The sequence below is a fragment of the Citrus sinensis genome, chromosome 5, assembly GCF_022201045.2.
Source record: "Citrus sinensis cultivar Valencia sweet orange chromosome 5, DVS_A1.0, whole genome shotgun sequence".
In the NCBI taxonomy this organism is placed as follows: Eukaryota; Viridiplantae; Streptophyta; class Magnoliopsida; order Sapindales; family Rutaceae; genus Citrus; species Citrus sinensis.
This window is the reverse complement of record NC_068560.1, coordinates 2,275,197-2,285,037: the sequence shown is the minus strand read 5'-3', so window position 1 is coordinate 2,285,037 and position 9,841 is coordinate 2,275,197.

Here is a 9,841-nt window from a genome sequence, read left to right as displayed (position 1 = left end):
AGCCCTTTTGCTAGAACTTTCCTTTGCATGCACAAATTTGCACTACTAAAAAACCATTGTTTCTCTCAAATATGAGCCATTTGCTCCACCATATTCATGAATATTACGTATACGTGAACAATGATGTGTAACCTAAGTACGAACAATCGGCTCTAATACCACTTGCTGCAAAGCATCATCTCTTGTGGTCTAATACCACTTTGCGCAAATATGAAATTAATACGCACTAAATATGCACAGAAAAAAATAAAGGATACAAGAATTTCATGTGATTTGGCAATAAAGCCTATGTCCACAGAGGCAAGAAGAATAATTGTTTCACTAACAATTAATAGAGTATAAATTTGAATAACAAAACCTTTCCAACTACCTAAACACACCCAGTAATCTCATACACTCTTGAAGGGAATAATATCTTCAAGACACATTCTCTCACATATCTATAAATAGTGCAGAACCCAACTAAGTACCCAAAGAAATACTCTCCTAAACTTTTTAATAGCTCACTCGCAAGAAATGACTTGCTATTTATAGCAGAGCTTCACCATGCATGCATTTAATTATCACACTTAAAAGTCTTAGAAATCCGCAATCAATTTTTTTCATTTTTGACAAATGCATACATGCGGCTGCAACTCCTCTAAGTTGTCAATTTTTTGTGGCCATCGAATTGAAAAGCAAGCCATGTGTTTCCATTTGACGTTTCAATTGTTTAAAAGTCAAATTTATACAAATCAATCACACAATTGAACACAATGGCAAGAATCTTCTTACTAGACGATCTTCATTTTGGACAGTATGGTCTTAATTGTTTTAATAGAGAATGATCAAGATCATCATAGAAAGGATCTCTAAAATCATCTTGAGATTTTTATCATTCTCTTTCAAATACTGGGGAATTCCCTCACCAAGTTGATGACTTTTTATTAAGCAAATTAATTACATTGTTTCACCAATCAATTAATGATGATAAAATAATTTAAAATAAAATTTTAGGATAGAATTATAAGAAACCACGTAACAGCCCAAAACATAGATCATATTTATTACTATACCAACAATCATACAATATCTATAACAAAAAATTTACATTTTACTAATTTACTTACAATTTCCTCCAGATCCTCTAAAAAGAAAATTATAACCAGAAGATGGTCCAGAAACTGTTGCAATTTGTAACCGAAACAATTAATGGCATATGTACAGTATCCTACATTATTGTTACTTGCAGCTTCATTAGGCCCAAAATTGATATCATAATAAATAAGATTGCTAAAATAGGCAGCATGACTATATTGGCTATCTGGTTTATATCGACTACCCATTGAAGTGCTAATTCCATCAAATGAACTCTGGCCATCGACTCCCAATGCTACATGTATAACTATACCTTTGGAATACCCCACTACAATATTTTCTCCAAGTAAATTCCAGGTTCTTCCATCCTATAAAAATAAAAATGTCCTCAGCTAGTTACAAATTTCACCTGGAGATGCAAATATAGACAACGAAAGAGCAGCATATTTTTTACTTTAGAAGTATTATAGCATTGTCGAAGAATCTGGCTAGTACTCTTTTTCTATTTCTATTTTTATTTTCACTTAATCTCTATCAGAAGGTTTTGGGATTGGGTAATTTGTTGCACTCAAGAGTGATAGATTTTTTTTTTTAAAAAAAAATTATTAAGACGATTACCATCTTCGTAGGTGTATTTTACGAACGTGCTTTACTTTTAAAGGACCAAAATACTGTAATTTTTAATGGCAACTCAATCCCTTTCCCTCCAAGGTAAGCAAAATTCGAATACAGAAGTGTTAAATTTTTAATACTTGTCAACAGAAAGAATATTAAAGTTATCCAAGTATGTTTCCCCTTCTTCACAAGCTGGTAATGTTACGATGATGGAGGTTTTTGACTTCACATTCAGAGATTAAATTTTTGTAATTTCACATTATTTAACAAATTGATAGTGATTACAGTTCAAAATCATGCTGATAACCTTCTAAACAACATGACTATTTTAAAGGATGGAATTATAAATTTATATTGTATATTCAATAAATTATGATGAGGAATCGCTTTCTAGCTGCAAGAATTAGCTAATGTTGGGAAATTGATGGGTGAAGCAGACACGTAACCAAAGTGAAATTGAGAAATATTGAGACACATAATTACACAGGGACACCAGAAATTACGTGGTTCGGCTTTTAGCCTACATCCACGGGTGAAGACAGAAGGAAAATATTTACTAATAAAAAAAAGAGTTACAAGTATTGTAGTATTTTATCTCACTACCCAAAACTCCAATACACGCAAACTCTCAAATCACTACTCTCTAAATAAAGAAGAAAAATTGAAGAGAATTCAATGATAACAAATGAGGGGAGCCACCCCTTTTATAGCCAAATTTTGGCTACTGTGCACTATTATTTTATTATTTATTAATTTTTGTTCTTTTCCTTCTTTGGTGTGGCACCCCTTTTTCTTCCTTCTCTTTCTTTTTTTTTTTCTTCTTCCTTTTTTGTCTTCTTTCTTTTGCCTTTGCGGTAGGGCACTAATAGTCCCCATTGCTTTACTTTTTGACATTCTCCCACTTGGAGATTAGATTGGGAACCAATCAATCTTCACACCATCCTTTCTATTTCGTCATTGTCATGTTGCTTACGTCTTTACTAGGCCACAAGAGAATATACCCCAGATAAACTTGTCGGCATTTATTAGCTTGGTCAAAACATCTTCCACTACTTCTCGAACGAAATGATATTGTACCCCTATGTGCTTTGTCCTGTAATGAAACAAAATTACCAATAATTATCAATCTAAAAGAAATAATATTTTTTCAAAACTCTTGCAACAATCTTTCTAATAATTATTTATAAATTAATTAATACCAGCTAACTTAAAGCTACATTTGAAACCTTGTTGTCTTGCTAATAATTATCTATTAAAAATGTAAGTTACAATTAATCTTAAAAATAAAATAATAATTAAGACCTTTATTTAAATCTTTATTTTACTTTAGGTTGAAATGATAATAAAAATTTACTTTAATTTTTATTTAATTTTAGTGTAATATGGCAAATTGACCTATTTTCTTACCATTAATATCACTAAGACGATTGTTGCAAGGGTATTATTGTAAAAGTATTAAAAAAATAGGTCAAGAATGACACATATTTAATAGTAAAAGTATCTTGAGATATTTTTCAAAATATAAGAATTAAGTGAATACTTAACTCAAAATATAACAATTAAACAAGAATTTGAAAATACTGAGGCACATCTGAAAATGCTAGCTGAATTTATCATTTGATGCCTGGCTGAAGTTTTTCTACTAACACTGATATATCGATTCTATCCATACTTTCTGGATGCATGATATGTTCTCATTTTTATATGTTTCAATTATTGAACCATTAAAAAAAAAAAAGCTGGTTATTGGAGGTGGTCCTCAACCTGCCAAATGATAATGAAGCAAAGATACAAAACTTTTACAAATACAGCTATCGTTCGCGACTGGTGGTAATTAAGATTAAAATAATTTGTCTTACAAATATTGCCAACAAATTATTGACTGTCGACGCCAGTAGCATTGGATACCGATCAAATGTGGCCAGAATGCCAAAATGATGATTAATTAATTAACCTTTGATGACAACGTCTTATAAATGATGATATGATGATAAAATATTATCTCTTTTAAAGGAAACTAATACTTTCTGTTTGAAGAGAATTTTGGGTGCTAACGTGAGCCAATAAACTCTCAAAGGTTAAAAGATAAGCTTTTAAGGAAAATGAAAGTTTTGATCAATATGCCCAATATCAAGGGATATTATCAAAACACAAATTTTGATGGTTAGAGCCAGTACGTGAATAGTGCACACTACCAGACCAATGCACCAGCTTCTGCCACATGGCAAGGAGTAAGGATCACATGAGAAATAAAGGAATTACTAGCTCATCAAGCTTATTTGGTCACTATCAAGTGAACAAAAGAAAATGAAGAAAATGGCCCCACTTGAAGAAGGCAACACAGATAGAAAATCTCCATGCGGTAGAAAAAGCGAAAATGTCCCTAGGTCATCTATCCTATAAATTTAGCTCAAGACAATAGAAAAAGGGGATTATTTCCAGATCTGATTTCTTGCTTGAGAGGCTACTTCATCTTCTTTTTCTTCCTCTATTTTTTAGACCTCCATGGAAAATTTTTGCCATTTCATCTTTCAAAGAAGCTTTTCCCTTATTTTTCTCCTAAAAAACTTTTTAATCTCCATAAAACCCATGTCTTCTTCATGTTATTGTTCAGCATAAATAATTTTTAATTAGGTTTTGTTGATATTGTAAAGTAAATCATGTAATACTTCACATACATAATAAATTGGAGATGATTACTCATGTAGACATAGGCCAAAAGGCCAAACAACGTAAAAGTTTGTGTGTTCTTTATTGTTTATACTTATTTTGTCCTTATTACTAATGTCCAAATCATATTTCATATATGAGTTCACGTGAGTTATCCAATGAGCTCTATTGAGCTCCATAGATAAGCTTTCTAGAGTTATCTTTAAGCTCAACAAAACTATCCCATGAGCTCTTTTAAGCTCCTCCTAATCATGTCAACTCTCAAAATTAACTCTTGTGAGCACCACTGAGCTCTCCAATCAATTCACCTGCTGAATCACCTTAATTCATCTCTCAAACCACCTCATAGAACATTAAATTTCTTCTAGAATTTCTTTTGCAAAATGTCGCCAGAACTACCAATAGCATGGTGGTCTTCTGAAATTTTATTTCCCTCTCTCTAGTAAGTGGCAATATAGACACTCCGATTCAACCCTAGAACAATTTGGGCAAGATTAATGCTTTTCCAACACTTTTAATATCCTTGTATCACCCCATTTTTGTAATAGTAGTTCTATTGTTACTAAGAGTTACTAAAACGACAAATATGAATGTGATTATGCTGAAATATCTTTACAAATCATGAATCTTAACTATTTGTTAATCCTATTATATGATATAATTAATTTTGTTGATAAAATCAAAATAATGGAGAAATAAATTATTTATTAACAACAATTTTATTACGAAAATATGTCTACAAAATTTATTCTAAATGATAGGGAAATCCAATTAAAATTTAAGATAATTTTATGTCCTTTTTTGTAATTTCATAAATGAAAGAGATTAGAAAAAATGAAAAGTGGGGTTTCTTAAGAGTTTAAAAGGGGTTTTAGAAACTCTACTCCTTAGGCAACTGCTAGGACATTTGCTAAAATGTCTCATCTTACTAGAGTAATGATAGACATCCTCAAAATTTTTTTTATCCCAAATTCCATCCTAAATGATATGTCATTCATTGACAAGATCCAATTATACTCACCAACCAATTTATGAATGTCACATGATTTGAGATAATTTTTGGAATAAAAAAAGGTTAATTACCCCTAGGTGACACATTTTTTGACAAATTTCAAAAAGGTTACACATTTTTTAAAAATACTCAAGTAGGTGAAAATCCGTTAACTTCACCATTAAAGTTAACGGGAACAGTAAATTAATTACAAAATAACATTTTTGCCCTTAAAATTAATTATAAAATGATATTTCTACCCCCTATAATAGTTATAAAATGACGTTTCTATCCCTAAAATTAGTTACAAAATATATTTTTGCCCCTACTCAATTATTTTTAATTTTTTAAATAGAAAAAAATATAAAAAATTAAATCTAAGTTACAAAATTTTTTTGAAAAAAAATTCTTGTTGAATCAAACTTTGCCGTTAAAATTTTGTTTGATTCAACAAGAATCAAACTTTGCCGTTAAAATTTTGTTTGATTCAACAAGAGTAACACTACTGTATTTAATCAGTGTGGTAAGGATTCCTCGCGTACTCAAGGACAGCAAGAAAATCAACATCATGAGTTGCTATCTCATAATCAACAATGCTGGCAAGGGCTACTCCCTCCGACCAATCGTTATTGGCTAAAAAATCATATTAACGAACTTAATTAATTATTCAAAAAGGCACATGTTAAATAAGAATTATAAATTATATTTAACTGAACATGCATGGCCTAAAAATTAACCTGCCTAGCAAGGAGTTTCCATATTATTCAAAATTAATCAGAAAAGATCTCTGCTAACTTCGTAATCAAAAGTAGATGTATAGTTTGAGCTTGAGTGAATACTTTTTTCTACTGGTTTGATCTGACACCGGTGTGTACATAGATTTTTTTTTTAATTATATGAGACTATTGTTCAAGAATACAACTTATACTATAAGATATTGCAACTAATGTTTATAAATCAGACTGTTACTGGAACTAGTTTACATTAATTTTTATGAAGAATCGCCTAAATTTTTATCATCTCTAATATTTGAGGGACGTCTACTTCATTCACATTTCAAAAAGAAAGAAAACTGTTTTCATTCAAATTGAGGAAGGAAATTAAATTTTCACAATGCATTGTGGGGTTCGAACCTATAACCTCACAATTGTAAGATTTGAATTTTAACCACTAGACTAAAGCCTAATGGCTGTGTATATAGATTTAAGTAGCCGATGGTGCCAACGTGGGTGATTCTGACGTAGCAAAACAAATCAGTAAGTAAAATTAGATTACGTGGGTGGTTCTAAACCGTAGATCAAATAAGCAACGTGCATGGCTGATTGCGACGCAGCAAAACAAACAAATGCATGTTCGGCATGAACGGCCAGATCAACGGCTCAAGACTCAAGTTAAGATTGAGTGAATCACAAGTGGTAGCACCCAATTATTGTAGATGATGATTCAATAATGTCAGTGACTCGATAATAGGACAAACAATGCTTTTTGACTCGATGGTCTAATCAGTTCATTACTAGACAAATTAGTGGCAACTGACACGTGCCCTAATAATCTTCCGAAATATATTTTTTTTTTTCAAAAGGTATCGAAAGCAAAACAATGCATGGTAGATATACCTAACTGATCAGCGGTTGATGTTTTATGTGGGAGAATCGTGGCTCACTAATTAACTATATAATTCGAAATAACTTGTCAGCAAAGCTGAATTATGCAAATTATAATCAATAATATCAATAGGGAACACATTGTTTGTTAATTAAGATAATAAAATTGCTTTTCTACTAAAATTTCATCATTATTTAAGTTTCTTTCTTTAAAATTAATTAGGAAATTTTTTATTAAATTTTTTAATAAAAAATTAAATTGGGAATTATAATTTTTTTCATTTCAAGACTACCTAAAATAATGGATTTTTTTCCCATCATTATAGTAGGTTTTGGTAGATTCGTTTTTTTTTTTTTACTTTTTGATGAAAATTTATGAAAATAAGACAAAAAAAATACAACGAAAAATTACGAATAGTTTTTTAGTAACTTCACGAAAAAAACATATCATAAGCTCGGTGACGAAACCAATTTTAGTTTGGAGATCCTCAAAATATATCATAAGTTGGAGATTTCCTTGAAAACTTTTTAGTTTACCTTGCATTTCATGAATTTTCAAAAAGTTAGGGGTTGGGCACCTTCCAACTTTGTATTTGATTTCATCTCTTATCTAGCTTTTACAGTTCAATATTAATGTTAAGACTCGAACCTGCGAACTCTAATTAACTGCTGAATCACGAGCCCCAATGGCTAAGATGAAAATTATGAAAAGCAGCCCTCCACACGCACCCACGTACCTACATAAGTTCTTGTTAAGTTACATTATATATGTAACTTACAGTAAACTAAAAAATTGTTACTCATAACCCGTCATTTGAATCACATACTACCATTTATTAATATTAAGTGGCTAATTTTAAGTTACTATAAGTTATATTATATGTAACTTAGCAGTTGTCAACGGCTATAGATACATATATACATACATACATACATGCATACATACATACATATAGGGGTGGGCATGGGTTGGTTTGGGTTGAGTTGGGTTTTAAGTCAATGCAAACAAAACCATAAAATTTTGGGTTCAACCCAAACCAACCCAAATATTTTTATCCAACCCAAACCTACCTATTTGGGTTTGGTTTGAATTTTATAATTAAAATATTTTTTATTTTAATAAATTTAACTATATCAAATTATAATAACTATTAATTAATATTAATTATTAAATTAATATTAAAATACGAAAAAATGTAGTGGATAAAAATTATGAATAATGGATTTTACAATAACTTTGTTCTTAAATATTAACCATATTACAACATAAATTCTAACAATGTCAATACAAATTAAAGTAAGATAAGATATCTCAACTCAAGTATCAAAGCAATCCATCAAAATTAAATTATTTAATTTTATAAATTTAAATCTTCCGAGAAATAAATCTAAAATTTATTGTAATTAGAAAAAATGCCAAAATTTTAAATGCAATAAGAAAAATTAGACATGAAATCTAATTAGGTTTAAATTTAATTAAAAAATAACAATAGAATCATATATTATTTGATAAAATCTTATAATCAATTACATTTTTAATTTTAGTAAGTTAAAATAGGATTATAAAATTATATTAGAGGATTTCATAAAAATATTGTTTGAGTAATTTATTAAAATGTTAATTTAGTCTTTTAACTCAAGTTGAGACCGTAAAAAATTGTTATATAATAGTGTATTGTACAACCAATTGCATATGTATTTGCCCTATGCAGCACTTCTATTATTATTATATAATAATAAGGGAAAATATCCACCGACCACCTGATTTTTCGCACTTTATCAAAAATACACAAATCTTTTTTTTTTTTTTTGCAACAATCTACTTAAAATTTACAAAGTTATCATTGTTCCACTTCCATCGTAACTTTGTTAGAATATTGCTGACATCAAAGGGTTAAAATTGTCATTTGAAGTAAACACACTAAAACGATGATGGATTCCTCTTGCAAAAACGGCCACCAACTGCTGGTGCGTTGCTGGCACCCCAAATGCACAGATCGAAAAAAAAAATAGAGATAAAAACACAAAACATACTCAAATCAAAATTTCAAGAACCCAAATCATGTCATGGATAATATTTGAAGGATTACTGTCGTTGGGCATCATAGCAGCAATGCTAACAATTGCCGACAATGCGCAGTATCACATCCACAAAGCCGCTCACGGATGCTCGAAGCACGTCGGTAATGATGTGTGGTACGTCACGATGGAGAGAAGGGACAAGAAGATTATGGAATAGCTCTTCAATGCTTCCTCCAATTAGATGTTGTCTTGCCTTTCCAGAAGCTTTGCTTATGAAGATTCAAGCAGATGCAATATGTTCATTTTCTTATCTTTTGTACGTGAATCTATTTAAGCCTTTAAATTGTTTTTTGGAAAAACAAAAACTTTGTCCAATCATGAATTTAGGAAATTGATTAAGGCTAATAAGTTTAGTGAAGAGGCCGCAACAGCGGCTGCAAACAATCTAGGCGGGGAAGAAGGAGGTGTTCTTCTTAACATTTGTTATCTAATTTATTTATTTATTATTTATTTTAAGATTTTTTATAATTATTTATTTTTAAGATTTTTTATAATTATTTATTTTTAAGATTTTTTATAATTATTTATTTTGAAGATTTTTTTATAATTATTTATTTTTATATGCAACTTCTATTATCAAATTTATTTATTATTATTTTTAAGATTTTTATTTGATAGTTATTTATTATTTTTAAGATTTTTTTATAATTACCCCTTTGCAACTAAAAGTTTTTTATGGGTAAAATAGTCATTTGATGAGTATTCCATTAAATACCCTAACGGTGTTATAACGTGAGTGGAGTGGTGATACACCTTGTAAACTTCGGGTGGATTGTTGCAAAAAAAAAAAAAATTGTGTATT